We start from the raw sequence: 16922 nt of genomic DNA, 5'->3' as shown, positions 1-16922 counted from the left end.
TTCTTCTAAGATAAGTCGTAAGGTCAGTATTGCCTCACGTGTTCCAGTGTTTCTACGGAATCCAAACTGATCTTCCCCGAGGTTGGCTTCTACTAGTTTTTCCATTCGTCTGTAAAAGAATTCGTGTTAGTATTTTGCAGCTGTGACTTATTAAGCTGATAGTTCGGTAATTTTCGCATCTGTCAACACCTGCTTTCTTTGGGATTGGAATTATTATATTCTTCTTGAAGTCTGAGGGTATTTCGCCTGTTTCATACATCTTGCTCACCAGATGGTAGAGTTTTGTCAGGACTGGCTCTCCCACGGCCGTCAGTAGTTCCAATGGAATATTGTCTACTCCGGGGGCCTTGTTTCGACTCAGGTCTTTCAGTGCTCTGCCAAACTCTTCACGCAGTATCATATCTCTCATTTCATCTTCATCTACATCCTCTTCCATTTCCATAATATTGTCCTCAAGTACATCGCCCTTGTATAGACCCTCTATATACTCCTTCCACCTTTCTGCTTTCCCTTCTTTGCTTAGAACTGGGTTTCCATCTGAGCTCTTGATATTCATACAAGTCGTTCTCTTATCTCCAAAGGTCTCTTTAATTTTCCTGTAGGCGGTATCTATCTTACCCCTAGTGAGATAGGCCTCTACATCCTTACATTTGTCCTCTAGCCGTCCCTGCTTAGCCATTTTGCACTTCCTGTCGATCTCATTTTTGAGACGTTTACGGTACACTCGTGAAATTGTCGTACGGGAAAACCCCCACTTTATCGCTACCTCAGAGATGCTATGTCCCATTGCTCGTACGGTGACTGCAACAACACATTCAAACTCATTTAAATTTTGATAGCCTGCTATTGTAACAGCAGTAACCGATCTAACAACTGCGCCAGACACTTGTCTTAGATAGGCGTTGCCGACCGCATCTCCGTATCCTGCCTGTTTACGTACGTCTATATTTGATTACGCATGCCTATACTGGTTTCTTTGGGCTTCATTGTAAATGAGGCACAACTCCTCTCAGCCACTGTGAGATTTAGTGTCGCAGTGTCGCAGCAGCCACTGAATATCCACTCTATGTCACAGTATGCGTGTACAGTATACAGACAGCATGAGGATTTCCTACTGCAACAGCACAGATAGTTTAGTCAGTCATCGTTCTCCCAGAGAGACTGCCGCTTCATGGGATTGATGAAGCATCCAACCAATGGATAATGTCATATCTCACGGAAAGAATGCAGATAGTTGTACTTAGGAATTCAAGCAATATAGTCCAGGCACATACTTCTGACTGGGGAGGAATCATATATGGGGTTTCTTAGGTCCACTACTGTTCTGTCCAGAACTAGGTTGCCTGTGACTAGGCTAATTAGCTGAGAGGGTTTCTTTCCTGCCACATTTATGATGGGACGTGTGGTAATCAACAAGCAGAATTATTTCTTATTGCATATGATACTAGTAATCAATCCAACCACACGTACAGAAACAGAAGAAATGGTAAACAAAGCTCTTAGAAGTATCGTTGACTGGTTTTCTTCGAGTGGTCTCGCCATCGATTTGTAAAAGACGCAACATATTCGCTTCTGCACACCTAGAGCTACTACGCTAATGATAAGTGTAACATATGGTGAGAGAATAATAAAAAGGGTGGAAACTTCAAACTTCTGAGGGGTCCGTGTTGATGAGAATTTAAATTGTAAAAAACTCATTTTGGAACTCCTAAAACAATTTAATTCAGCCACATTTACCCTTAGAAACACATCAAATCTTGGGGAGAGACAAATAGTAAGCTGATATATTTTGCGCATTTTCATTCAAAAATTTTGTATGGAATAATTTCCTGGGGTTCTCATCTTTAAAAAAGAAAGTCTTCAGTGCTCAAAACTTGATGTAAGAATAGTATTTGGTGCTTACCCGCGATGATCTTGTAGACATCTGCTTAAGGAGCTGGGCATTTTGACTACTGCTTCACTGTACATTTATCTCCTCATGATTTTTTCTGTAAATAATCCACTGCAGTTCGAAAGGAACTATGTGGTACATAAATACAGTACCTGAAGGTAAAATGACATTCAGTACTACACATTAAAGTTATCTAATTTAGCACAAAAGGAGTTCAAAAGGATGCAATAAAAACTTTTGAGCATTTACCCAGTGATATAAATTGCCTAACACACAGCAAAGCAAAATTTGTCTCGTTGATAATTCCTTCCGTTCCGTAGAAGAATTTCTATTTCTGTAACGCGTAAAAGGTGGCGGGTAGGAATTACAAACTCACTTCTGTATACATTTTTGTATTAAAAAATGTGAAATGTTCAGAACGTAACTGTACGTACAAATTAATGACTCGTGACACATCGTTACAGTATATCGTGAAAAATGATCCATGGGACGCGTAACTAAGTATATGGGCTCAGGAAAAGGCCAGTGTTGACAGTTAATGAACTTTTAACAAGACTGTCACTCCTCATCTTCACACTTTAGTTAAATAGTATGAAAATTTCTTTTAATAAATTGTTGTTAATTGTTTCTTAATATGTGTGTCAGCAGTTTCTGTCCAAAACTAGGTTGCCTGTGACTAGGCTGGTTAGCTGCTGCGTACTTAGCAAGCAAAATCGATAACAGCAACTAATTCCGGTGGTAGAGGGTTTTCTTCCTGCCACATTTATGATGGGAAGCCACGTGTCTTTGGCGAACACAACGTCTTCATTTGACTTATGTACCAATATTTTCTGAGGCAGAGAAGCCGCCACAGATCACGCGGTATCGAATTATTAGCTAGTTTCGTCGGTCAGACGCTAGCATGATAAGACCATTTTCTGTTAACCATTAACGCATTGCCACCAGGAAAATTACGATTTAACATCTGAGTAAGTTCGTCTCTGATGAATAAAACTAGAAAGTTAATAATCGACCTGTGGCAGTTTATCTGTACAGGGTGTCCATAATGTGCTGCGCTGACTACAGAAATTTATTTCAAAGGAGTGATGCTGGATACAGCTATTCGATTTGTTGCAAACAGTAGCTTAACTCATAGAACGTTTTACGGATACAATTCGAAATTTGCTCCGTTTGTTGCTTATAGAACTTCAGGGCGATAATTTCTCTCTCTCTCTTGGACAATCTCTCTCCCGCCACCGCTTCTACAGCATCTCCTGTGTGTGCCGTAAGAGTCTTCACATCGTTAACTGGTGGACTGAAAACTTTATCCTTAACCTAATTCCACGAAGCAGAAGTCGAGACGGGATATGTCACGTAGAGCTACTGGCATGGAGTTGGACCGTCTATAGAGATCCAGCTGTGCTCAAAGATTTTCCCTTGCGTGGCGATGCACCTGAGAGGCACCCACATGCCTTGCTCATACTGTGGCATCAAGCAGTCAGGCCTGCAAGATGAGTGGTCTGCCAAGCGAGTGGTTTCATTCTTATTTATCGAGTAACATGAACTCTCGTACTCACAATTAAGTCACAAATTATCCTCCTGTATGAATAATACGCAACGGAAACGCACTTCTGACTATTAGTAATTGACACTACTCTGACTGTTCACTACGCACTGGCAATACCACATTTTCTTTTTTCTTTTATTTAACGGCTTTTATCAACACGTGGCCATCGCACTGAATATGAAAGGCGCACACATTATAAATTCGGGATATCGTGACAATATACAATTCGAAGGAAAAGTCCACCAATGTTTTTCTTTTCACTGTCTTATTTATCACGATAAATTCTATAACCTAAACACACAAATTCTATAACCTACAACAATAACACATGAGAAATTCCGCCCAGTGGGCATGGCTTTACATTGGTGATTCTCTACCTTATGGTCTCGTAATTATTTAACGCTACAGTGCACTTTCTGGATAGGATGGTGGATCTTTTATTATATCTCACACTTCGACTCTCACAATCATCATCACGAAACTTTCTTCCAGATCGAGCGGTACCGAAGGAACATGCATAACCCACTACCTCTGAAACTACCTTGCTACTCTCCCATGCAAACCACACATACCCAAATTACATGACATACACCACACTACAACATGGAATACAAGACAATAAATAGTCACAACACTATCACTTTCAGCTTTCCCACTTCAATTAGTATTTATCCCAGTTTCACACGACACTGCCCCACTTCGTAATTCTTCTTTCCTACTATGAACTCTGGAGATATATATACGTCTTCCTGTGCAATGCAAACGAAGTGGCGTTGCTGGATAGACGGCTGACTCACCTTGCTTCTCTCTCAGAGTATTATAGCTTGAATCAAGCGTCACACGGAAACATAACATGCAAAGTAATATTAAGAGCATATTCATCACACACGCGAGTCCTCAACTGATACCATGGACGAGTACTTTTCTTTATCCTTTGTCTCATACACAGATTGAGACTCACACAGTACTCACCACGTGGAAGTACTCGTCTCTAATTTCAAGTCCTGCACATGCCATTCCTTAAATATTTCAACTTATAGTACACATGCTAGTAATTCAGCTTAACTTAAGCACACGGAAGTATTTCAACTTATTGCTACATGTGGTTTCATTGTGTCCGTTGGTCACTTCCGAAGATTACTATGATCCCATTAATATTACCTGCCTGACATTTAATTCTCCCCACAAAAGTTCCTGAAATAGAGAAATTATTATTTCAAACTACTCTTAAATATTCCACATGCATACCATGTCTCCACTCTTTTGTCTTTACGGAGCACACCTAAGACAGGTCTTAACAGCACAAGATCCAGTGGCAGAGAGTTGAAACATGGCCATTCCTCAGGCCCTCTCGCACCTCTGCCGAAGTGGGGGAGCATCTTGCTACCGTATTGGTCAGCCACATTTCAGGCGCTCAAAGCTCAGGTAAATTTCATCTCTTTGGTCCCACCAAAGGTGACCCAAGTACCGTCTCAAAGATGATCATATATTCACATTCACTATCTGCAGTTAGCAGATTCATTCATTTCACAGATCTCACCAAACTGGATGTAGGGATTTATTTTGTGGGAGTGCACATGTGATCAATTAAATAAATAAATTGTCATTCTTTCCCACACTGGTATCCGGTTTCGCTGTATTAATTGAAATTGAGTTATTTTACAAAAAAATTTGTTGTTCTGACAAAAATAATGAAGTATGCTGTACCTATTTTCAATGTCGGGCGGTACTGTACCGTCTAGTCGAAACGATAGCCATGATTGAGACAAGAGAGAGCAAGAGAGAGAGCAATCAGATGTTGTCAGAGAATACGTAGAAGTGCACCCATAAAAGACATATGGAAGAGTAGCCATAAGACTCTTTAGAAGCTAGACTGTGATTTCCAACAAACGGCATGGCATAGTTCTTTAGAAATAGTTTGTTGTAATGAGGGAAAGACATTGTGTTCAGCGTATACATGAAGATGCATTCATGGCTGAGTTAAGAGGGAGAAACTTTCAGCTTCGTTCGTTTGATGGACTACCTGTTACATCGAAAGCGTCCTTTTTAGAAAGTATCTTCCCTGACTACCGCTCTGCGTAGGAGGAGGAGGAACTCCCCTCCCGAGTTAACTGCGCGTTAGTTCGATACGCTAAAACCTGAACCCGGTAGGCACCGTTAAACGAGAAGGGGGTTGAGCCGCGCCGTTGCAGGCGGCTGCAGCTTCCGGCCCGCCGGCAACCGACCTGTCCGGCAGTTAAGTGGATCCGGCGGTCCAGCGCTTCCCGTCCGGGTGTGGGCTCCAGGCCGCGCGTCCCGGACCAGCCGCATCCCGCGCTGGAGCCGCTGGAACTGGAACCGGTCCCTTTCCCAGGCCCCCGCGGGATGCTGGCGCGGGTCACCGCCGGGTCGCACTCTTTAAAGCGACGTCCAGCATCCAGCGCAGACAACGCTCTTTCCCAGGACGCATCTCCTGACCCCGGGTCGAGGAACTTGTCTTATCGTCGGGGCGCTACTGGTATATTTTCTAAGCGATGCGGTCTCTCCCAGTCGTCGTGAGGTACCGCGAAGTAGGGGTCCCGTTCACGATGACCAACCTTTCCGCAGTACTTCGCCCACCTTTAACGTATGAAACAACCTTGCGTCATCTCGCTTGGGTAACAGTTTTCTCATCAGCGACAGATGCTTGCTTAGATCGCATCCATGACGCGTCTCCATTTCCGGTGCGTTGTGGGGTCAGCAAGCCGGTTAATCAGCACTAAGTGAACACTCGCATCAACTAGCTTTTCTTTCCATTCAGTATCTCGCAAAGAAAGGTTTAGTATGAAATGTAGCCAGCTCCCACAATGATATTATGGAGAACAGTTAGTGAAGGTATTTTAGAGCAGACAGCTTCTGTCTAGCAATTCGAATTAATTTTCACATGAGTTTATTCAATTAATGGTTCAAAATGGTTCAAATGGCTCTGAGCACTATGGGTTCAAATGGCTCTGAGCACTATGCGACTTAACTTCTGCGGACATCAGTCGCCTAGAACTTAGAACTAATTAAACCTAACTAACCTAAGGCCATCACACACATCCATGCCCGAGGCAGGATTCGAACCTGCGACCGTAGCGGTCACGCGGTTCCAGACTGAAGCGCCTAGAACCGCACGGCCACACCGGCCGGCCATTCAATTAATGATTACAACACTTAACTTAGTCAACACTGGTTCGAGGATGATTTTTTCTGTTAATCCGGTGTTAATAATGGTCCGGGATTTTATCAATTGCTTGAATAAAACGCAAGTTTCCTTTTTGGCTCTTCATTCAACCCAAGAAAAATCTCTTCGTGTACTTTTGATATAGACGATACATACCATTTTCGTCATGCGTAATAACAATGAAACCAAAGTTCCTTGTGCGTAAGCCAAATAACCTAAAACTGTCCACAGCTGATGATCAACTAGACCTGAGCTAGAAACCTGTCAACACAGTTCCTTCCTCACACCAATACATACATGTCAACTCGACCATGTTTCCCAAAATCCATAGATACGCTTATGTCAAAGATACGTTTCCAAAAAGTTACATCGATACGATAATACAAAACGTATCATAAATTTCGGTGCATGAAAAGGTAGAAAATTATGGGTTATTTCAAAATCTAACTAGTGTTGATATATTCAATTATTGACTTTATTTACGTTTTACGTCAAATATAAATTACCTGGACAGCTATTATTCTCGAAGGCACAGCATTCACTTCAACTGAACATATAAAAAAAAGAGTTACATGAACCTGAAGTAAGAAACAACGTTACTGAAAGTTAAACAGAAAAAAATGAGCTCTTCTGCCAGTATAGAAAGACGAGGAAGTTTAAAAAATGGCATGGCAGTCTTTACTATAAAAATCAGGTATTGATCAGTTCAAAACTGGCCACAGAGCATCAGTCTCGGATCATTGTAAGGAGTGGAACTAAAATTCAGGTTGGCCGGATATGATGCTGATGACGCGGCTAACCTCAGTGAAGGCGGAACACTGCAGGGCTTGTTAATGAAATGAACAGTAAATTCGATACAGAATATTAAATGAGGGTAAACCGAAGAGGGACTGAAGTAATGATGAGCAGCACAAATTAGATTAGTGATAGAAGTAACGTCAAAATTAGTCACCACAATATAGAAAAATAAAACAACAAATGACGAGCGAACCAAGGAATATATTAAAAGCACACCAGCACAGACAAAGAGAGCATTCCTAGCCAAAATAAATCTGTTACTACCAAGCATTGGCCTTAATTTGAAGAATAAACTTATGAGAATATACATTTTGAGAACGACATTGTATGGAAGTCAGTTATGGACTGTGGAAAAACCGGAAAAGAAGTGAATCGAAGTGTTTGAGACCATGAGGAGGGGAACATGAGGAAACCATTGACAAGAAGAAGGAACAGGACGTGAGGACATTTGTTAAGACTTCGGCGATGGACTTCGGTAGTACTGGAGCGAGCTGTAGAAAGTAGTGGAAGTCAGATGTCGGTATAGACCAAAGATATAAGTGAGGGTGTGTGGGTGTAAGTGCTGCTCTGAGATGGAGAGGTTGGCAAAGTTGTGGCCCGCCTCAACACTCCAGACCGATGACCCACGAAAAAATCTTGCAAATGTATTTAATAAGTTTACTTTGAGAATAATTATTGACTGACAATGTGATCTCCTCAGTCGGAGTATGATACGGCACCCGTCTTATGACCTGTGGGTAGCCGATGTTGGATGAAATCAATAAATTCGTTTCGAAATTGTGTTGTGATTGTGCCGGTGTTAATTATTTTCAAAACGAGCATTTCAAAACTGGCGTCCCCACTATGACTTCAATATCAGTCTTAAAACTGTTTTTCAAGTATTATCTCTGTTCTCTCTGTTTCTCCCTCCCTCCCTCCCTCTCTCCCTCGCTCTTTCCTCTCGCCCTGTCGTCATACACATAAGTCTTTCGACTATTTTAATGCGGTCCGCCACGAATGCCTCTCCTGCGCCAACCTCTTCATCTCACAGTAGCACTTGCAACCTATGTCCTCAATTATTTGCTGGATGTATTTCCATTTCTTTCTCTCTCCGCCGTTTTTTGCCCTCTGCAGCTCCCTCTAGCACCATAGAGGTTATCCCCTGATGCCTTAATACATTTCCTATCATCCTGTCCCTTCTTTTTGTCAGTGTTCACCATATGTTCATTTCTTTACCGATTCCGTGGTCAACCTTGTCATTCCTTACCTTATGGGTCCACCTAATTTTCAACATTCTTCTGTGGCACCTCATCTCAAACGCTTCTATTCACTTCTGCTCCGGTTTCCCCACTGTCCATGATTCACTACCACACAAATTTCTGCTCCAAACGTACACTCTCACAAATTTCTTCCTCAAATTAAGGCCTATGTTTGGTTCAAAAATGGCTCTGAGCACTATGGGACTCAACTTCTGAGGTCATCAGTCCCCTAGAACTTAGAACTAGTTAAACCTAACTAACCTAAGGACATCACACACATCCATGCCCGAGGCAGGATTCGAACCTGCGACCGTAGCGGTCTCGCGGTTCCAGACTGCAGCTCCTAGAACCGCACGGCCACTTCGGCCGGCCTATGTTTGGCACCAGTAGACTTCTTTTGGCCGGGAATGCCCTCTTTGCCGGTGCCAGCCTGCTTTTCATGACCTCCTACCTTCGTCCGTCATGTGCTATTTTGGTTCAAAGGTAGAAGAGCTCCTTGATTTCGTTTGCTTCTTGATCATCAATTTTTCCGTTGAGTTGGTTGCTGCTCTCGTTTATGCTGCTACTCATACTGTCGTCTTTTTCCTGATTAGTGTTCTGTTCTCACTAGACTAATCATTCCATTCAACAGATCTTGTAATTGTTCTTCACTCTGATTGAAGATTAGCAATGTCATCTTACCTTTGACGCCCTCTCACCCTGAATTTTAATCCCCCCCCTGGAACCTTTCTTTTATTTCTATTATTCCTTCTTCATTGTACAGACTGAGTGGTAGGGGTGAAAGATTGCATCCCTAACGTCATCACGGAATCACCCTGTAAATATAAAGGTTCCTAATTTGAGTCAAAATTTGGCACACAGTTTTCAACTGCCAGGAGGTCTCGTATCAGCCCATACTCCACGGAAGAGTGAAGATTGGATTCGGGAAACATCCTTCAGGATGTGGCTAAGCCATGCCTCTGCAATATTCATTCTTCCAAGGGCGCTAGTCTTGCCAGTTTCGCATGAGAGCTTTTGCGAAGTAAGGAAGGCAGGAAGTATAGCTGTGAGGACGATCGTAAGTTGTGCTTGGGTAGCTCAGTCGGTAAAGCAGTTGATCGCCAAAGGTAGAGGTCTCGAGTCTCGGCCCAGGAAACAGTTTAAATCTGGCAGAAAGTTTCATAAACCATTTTGGTGCAACTGATAGTTTGAACTGGTATGACTGACGACCAAGCTATATTCAGTCGAAAGAGGCACTCTGGAGAGGCACTAGGCCCTTAATATTAATCTCAGACTCCTTTCAGCTAATGATTGTACTGCCTGAAAGAGGTTGCTCAAATGTTAAGTCAGATTTTGATATGATTTCAAAGTGGTGCTAAGATTAGCAACTTGCTCTAAATGTCCAGTAATATAAAATTGGACACCGCACAAAACGAAGAATACCTCGTATCCTGCGACTACACTATCAGGGATTTAATGAAGACACTCGGAATTTATTTGTAAGGTAGTGCTGACGTACAAGAAAACACAGCAGGATTAAATGCTGTGAACATTTTCGTCTAAAAGTATTCTCTGCGACCGAGTGAACAGTATGGCGGAGGGTACGTCCCATTTTACCAGTGATTAGGGCTTGTTTCCGTTCCATCGCCTACGGAGCGAGGGAAGAATGACTATTGAAACGCTTCTATGCGCGCTGCAGTTAGTCTAATACTGTATTTGCAATTACTACGCAAGCGATACGTAGGGGGTTTTAGTATAATCAAAGATTCCTCACTTAAATATGGTTTCTGAAACTCTGTAAGTAGGCTTGAAAGGGTAGTATAGATGTAAGTCCAAATGTCGGTCAATTCATGTTCTTCAGTATCTCCATGACGTAATTTTTGAAGTCATAGCTGACACAACATCGTCTTACAGGTAATTTAGCAAATAACATCTAGTGTACATGGTGAGCGAATGGTGTTATTTTTTCTTTGTTTAAACAAAGTGAATTTTCGATCTAGACTGATTGTTTTTAGTTAAATCTCCGTGCCGGCCTTCCGTGGATCAAAACAACCTGTGACCAATTGTGCACACGTTCTTTGTGTTCCTTATCTTCTGTTAGCTTTCTTTAGTACGGGTTCCACGTTTAAGCAATATTCTTGGATGGGTCCAGGGCCAGTTTAAGGCGTATCACACTTTATTAGTGGGGAAAACTGACAGCGGTGAAAGCGCTTGAGGGAAAAGTGTGGGGGAGGGAGGGGTGGGGTTGGGATGGGAGGAGCGCCAAACGATAAGTCGCTTGTGTGGAAAGATGTTCCCTAACTGGCCCTGGATGGGTCCCTCTAGCTTTATTAAGCAAACTCTTCTCATAGACTGATTTCATTTTTCTAGTATACTACCAATGAACCTAAATTTTCCATCTTATTTATCTACAACTACATCTATGTAATAGTTCCATTTCATATCCCTACATTGTGCCACACCCATGTATTTGTATGAGTTGGCCAAGGCCAGCTGTGAATCGATGAGCACCTTAAGAGCACGTCTTCATTTTCGATATTGTGAAACAAATCTCTTCAACTGCAGGCCTTTTGCTTTCCATATTTTGGGAAGAGTACGTATGGACTAAAAAAAGAAAAAATTTATTGTGTAAATATGGGCTCTAAAATGCTTACATTAAAAGCTATGAGCAATAGAAGAGACGTATTTGACGGTGGCGAAGATGAACTAGTGTTCATAGCTATTAAGATAGGCACTTTTTGAGACCACGATTACTGGACTTTCTTCATACACTTACCATTCTCCATCATCCCTGAAAGTCTGTAACATCTTCACTGAATCATCCTGTAAAACTGAGAAAAACTCGAGTACCTGATAATGTAATTTGTTATTTGACAAGACCGGCCGGGGTGACCGAGCGGTTCTAGGTGCTACAGTCTGGAACCGCGCGACCGCTGCGATCGCAGGTTCGAGTCCTGCCTCGGGCATGGATGTGTGTGATGTCCTTAGGTTAGTTAGGTTTAAGTAGTTCTAAGTTCTAGGGGACTGATGACCTCAGACGTTAAGTCCCATAGTGCTCAGAGCCATTTGAACCATTTTTATTTGACAAGCATGATATCCTCGTACCTTTTATGGATGACCCAGAGCTCCAAGTGCTACTAGAAAGCACTGAAACTCAAATCGCAATAGGTGTTGACAGATAGATAGAGCTGAAGATGAGTTCAGCAGAAATTTTTACGAAGGGCCTAACGGTGTTCAGAGACAGTTGATCTTTGGTGCGCCTTTTCTGGCACACCACCTCTTTGGCACGTCACTACCGATTACACGGCTGTACTACGATCTTTGTCCCTGTTGTGATCTGGGGGCAGTTTTTGCGGTAGCGGCAGTTGGGGTCGGACTCGGTACGAGGCGGAAGGACGTGCTCACGGGGACAAAGGAGGAAAACATACGGCCTCGGCCAGCAGCGGCGCGGCCGGTCTACCTTGCAACACGGTTTAGAGTTCGTGGTGCACCTTGTAAGTAGGCTGTTTAGGTTTTCTTATTGGTAACGCCACGTAGCGCTCTGTGTGAGAATCACTGGCTGTGCCGTGTGCAGTCTGTGTCTAGTTTGCATTGTTGTCTGCCATTGTAGTGCTGGGCAGCGGCAGCTGGATGTTAACAGCGCAGTTGGAGGTGAGCCGCCAGCAGTGGTGGATGTGGGGAGAGAGATGGCAGAGTTTTGTAATTTGTCATGAACTGCTATGTATATTATGACTATTAAGGTAAATACATTGTTTGTTCTCTATTAAAATCTTTCATTTGCTAGCTATCCCTATCAGTAGTTAGTGCCTTCCGTAGTTTGAATCTTCTATTTAGCTGGCAGTAGTGGCGCTCGCTGTATTGCGGTAGTTCGAGTAATGAAGATTTTTGTGAGGTAAGTGATTTCTGAAAGGTATAGTTTAATGTTACTCAGGGCCATTCTTTTGCAGGGATCTTTGATAGTCAGATTACGTTGCGCTAAAAATATTGTGTGTCAGTTTAAGCACAGTCATGTATAAATTGTTCAAAGGGGACGTTTCAACTTGCCTGATGTCAACTCCGGGCGCCGTTCGTCGCATTGCTTTGGTGCCTGTTTTCTCGGAGGGACCAATCCCTTGAGACCATCTCGAACAACGCTCTCCAACGAAGGTGTAAATGATTTTGGTGCCTTCGTTTCGTTGAACGAATTGCGTTGCAGCTAGTGTACTCGTTGGTTACCGTAATGTACGTGTTGCTGAAGTAAGAGCAGCCGGCAAGGTGTGTGACCACATGGAGAACAGCAGTCACTACTTCCTTAAAAAAATCAGTGTTCCTAAAAGATGTAGTAACTGTAAGGTATTGAAGATATTAGGTCATAGTCTAGTTGTAATTTTCTGCTTACCAAGCTTACACAACTGGTAGCTTCATTGCAGACCTGTGCACCGAAATTAAAGTGCACAAAATCTAGTATCGTTGTGAAGTCGTGCATTTGAATAACGTGATATTACACTACTGGACATTAAAATTGCTACACGAAGAAGAAATGCAGATGATAAACGGGTATTCATTGGGCAAATATATTATACTAGAACTGACATGTGATTACATTTTCACGCAATTTGGGTGCATAGATCCTGAGAAATCAGTACCCAGAACAACCACCTCTGGCCGTAATAACGCCTGGGCATTGAGTCAAACAGAGCTTGAATGGCGTGTACAGGTACAGCCCATGCGGCTTCAACACGATACCACAGTTCATCAAGAATAGTGACTGGCGTATTGTGACGAGCCAGTTACTTGGCTACCATTGACAAGACGTTTTCAATTGGTGAGAGATCTGGAGAATGTGCTGCTCAGGGCAGCAGTCGAACATTTTCTGTATCCAGAAAGGCCCGTGCAGGACCTGCAACATGCGGTCGTGCGTTATCCTGCTGAAATGTAGGGTTTCGCAGGGATCGAATGAAGGGTAGAGCCACGGATCTTAACACATCTGAAATGTAACGTCCACTGTTCAAAGTCCCGTCAGTGCGAACAAGAGGTGACCGAGAAGTGTAAACAATGGCACCCCATACCATCACGCCGGGTGATACGCCAGTACAGCGATGACGAATACACACTTCCAATGTGCGTTCACCACGATGTCGCCAAACACGGAAGCGACCATCATGATGCTGTAAACAGAACCTGGATTCATCCGAAAAAATGACATTTACCATTCGTGCACTCAGGTTCGTTGTTGAGTACACCATCGCAGGCGCTCCTGTCTGTGATGCAGTGTCAAGGGTAACTGCAGCCATGGTCTCCGAGCTGATAGTTCATGCTGCTGCAAACATCGTCGAACTGTTCGTGCAGATGGTTGTTGTCTTGCAAACGTCCCCATCTGTTGACACAGGGATCGAGACGTGGCTGCACGATACGTTACAGCCATGCGAATAAGATGCCTGTTATCTCGACTGCTAGTGATACGAGGCCGTTGGGATCCAGCACGGCGTTCCGTATTATCCTCTTGAACCCACCGATTCCATATTCTGCTAACAGTCATTGGATCTCGACCAATGCGAGCAGCAATGTCGTGATACGATAAACCACAATGACCTTTATCAAAGTCGGAAACGTGATGGTACCCGTTTCTCCTCTTTACACGAGGCATCACAACAACGTTTCACCAGGCAACGCCGGTCAACTGCTGATTGTATGTGAGAAGTCGGTTGGAAACTTTCCTCATTTCAGCACGTTGTAGGTGTCGCCACCAGCGCCAACCTTGTGTGAATGCTCTGAAAAGCTAATCATTTGCATATCTCAGCATCTTCTTCCTGTCGGTTAAATTTCACGTCTTTAGCACGTCATCTTCGTGGTGTAGCAATATTAATGGCCAGTAGTGTATCTTGAAATTTTTTCCATTTCATCTTTGTACACATTGTCGGCCTTAATCATGTTTAAATATTTGCAACACTGATATTGTTGTAAAACTTGAATCACTTCTATTGAAAGCATTTATTGGTTTTTCATTTATATTGTTGTTTGTTGATCTCTTAACTTATATTAATTGATGTTTGCTTGGTGTTTGCCGCGTTTTCTGCAGTCTGTTTGTCTTCCACATTTTTGCGAGTTGTGGTATGTGGGAGCGGCGCCACGTTCTGCTTCGGTGCACAGAAGCTGTGACGTGTCGTCTAGTGGGAAGTGACTCCCGGCTGGGCCCCGGCGTTTAGGTGTTGTTTTGGAGGGCTGGTCTGCTGCTTCCGGCATTTTAAGTTAAGTTACCTTTTGCCCAGGGAGCCGGGCGTCACTGCCCGTTTGGTAGACATTTCAAATGGCTCTGAGCACTATGGGTCTATACTTCTGAGGTCATCAGTCCCCTAGAACTTAGAACTACTTAAACCTAACTAACCTAAGGACATCACACACATCCATGCCCGAGGTAGGATTCGAACCTGCGACCGTAGCGGTCGCGTGGTTCAAAATGGTTCAAACGGCTCAGAGCACTATGGGACTCAACTGCTGAGGTCATTAGTCCCCTAGAACTTAGAACTAGTTAAACCTAACTAACCTAAGGACATCACAGACATCCATGCCCGAGGCAGGATTCGAACCTGCTACCGTAGCGGTCTTGCGGTTCCAGACTGCAGCGCCTTTAACCGCACGGCCACTTCGGCCGGCAGCGGTCGCGTGGTTCCAGACTGTAGCGCCTAGAACCGCTGGGCTACCCCGACTGGCCTTGATAGACATTTAACCTGTTTCATGTATAGGTAAAAAAAAGGGGTTTTTAATTTGTTTGTGAATCAATTGTATTAATTAACTTGTTGTGCTCCTTGTGTTATTTGGGCTTGTAACGAAATGGCTTGCTTGTAAATCACTTTCATATTGCAGATTATTGACTTAAAAAAAGAAAAAAAAAACTATCTGAGCCACCTTTTAAAATCACCTTCAGATTGTAATTTATGTTTCTTAAGTATTGAAATCTCCGTGACTCATCTTTTAAGTCAGTTGTTGTGATTGTATATTATGATACTGACTTAAACACAGCAACGTGTTAATTGCCTCTTATCTGTTTTATAAAAGCTTTTTTTGAATAAATTGTTAATTATTGACTTGCTAGTTGTTGTGTTAAAGAGTGACATAGTAGGGGCCTTGACCTTCCATGTTAAGTGTACCCATCATCCCGACTACCTAAGTCACAACAGTAAATTAAACACAGTTACTGGTGGCGCGTTTTTGCTGTTAGAAATAGTTTATCTTGTCACGAAATTGAAGTAAATCGTTCCTTTGAATTGGTATTGGTAAATGTTATACTCGACAACTGGGATAGATTAATAATTGGTGCCTTTCACCGACCCCATAACGCAGATGAAGCAGTTCCTTAAAGAAAAGCCTATCATCTCAAATACGTATCTCACTCATACAGTTATAGTTGGTGGTGACTTCAATTTACCCTCGACCTGTTGACGAAAATACACGTTCGAGGCAGGTGGTAGGCATACAGCATTGTTCAAAATTGTACTGCATGCCTTCTCGGTGAGCAGTTAGTTCAGGAACCACTCGAACTATTAACGGTTGCAAAAACATACTTGATCTGTTAGCAACAAATAATCTTTAGCATATAGCGAGCATGGCGACGGACACAGGTATTAGTAACGCTAATGTCGTTGTAGCTAGACTGAATACCATAAGATCCAAACCCACCACAGATAAAACATAGACCAGATGTGGCTTAAAATCAGTGAAAAAGTATCGACAGCAAAGACTTATACCAAACAAGTTAATAAGATTCTTCATTTATGTGGCCATATTGTCCAGAGTTGCCTTACGATTCCTGAGGGTGTTTCCGTTCCGTAGTTACAACTGCAACAAATGCGTGTTCTTTCACCAGAAGCGATTGAATTTATTGAGATAAAACCTCATCAGTGATCCGTAATTAAAGATATTTAGAATGTGATTTGTTTATAAGATAAAAAAACAGTTTGTTGGTTTTTACTTATTGCGATTTCTGCTTGGTTTTTCGCCCACATCGGGCCATACCGTCTGCTACCACATCTTTGGTGTCTTTCTCCATTGTAGACTAATTTTTCGTTGCTCTGCGAAACTATGCATTTCTTACATTTTGTACAGCAAATTTTTTCACACTACCCATCGCGACGTTGGATACCGTCCGGTGGCGTTGTGGGCAAGTAACGTAATAAAAAGGTATGTAGGCGAAGAAAACACGGAAACAGTATCACCATAGCGAAGATATGGGCTGCAAATGGAAAATCAATTGAGATAAGCGGCTTTGACAAACTGCAGATTATTATTACGCAGAGCCTGTGAACGAGT

The sequence above is a fragment of the Schistocerca serialis genome, chromosome 8 (genome assembly GCF_023864345.2).
Source record: "Schistocerca serialis cubense isolate TAMUIC-IGC-003099 chromosome 8, iqSchSeri2.2, whole genome shotgun sequence".
In the NCBI taxonomy this organism is placed as follows: Eukaryota; Metazoa; Arthropoda; class Insecta; order Orthoptera; family Acrididae; genus Schistocerca; species Schistocerca serialis.
The sequence above is the reverse complement of the archived record's forward strand: the minus strand, read 5'-3'. Positions refer to the sequence as shown.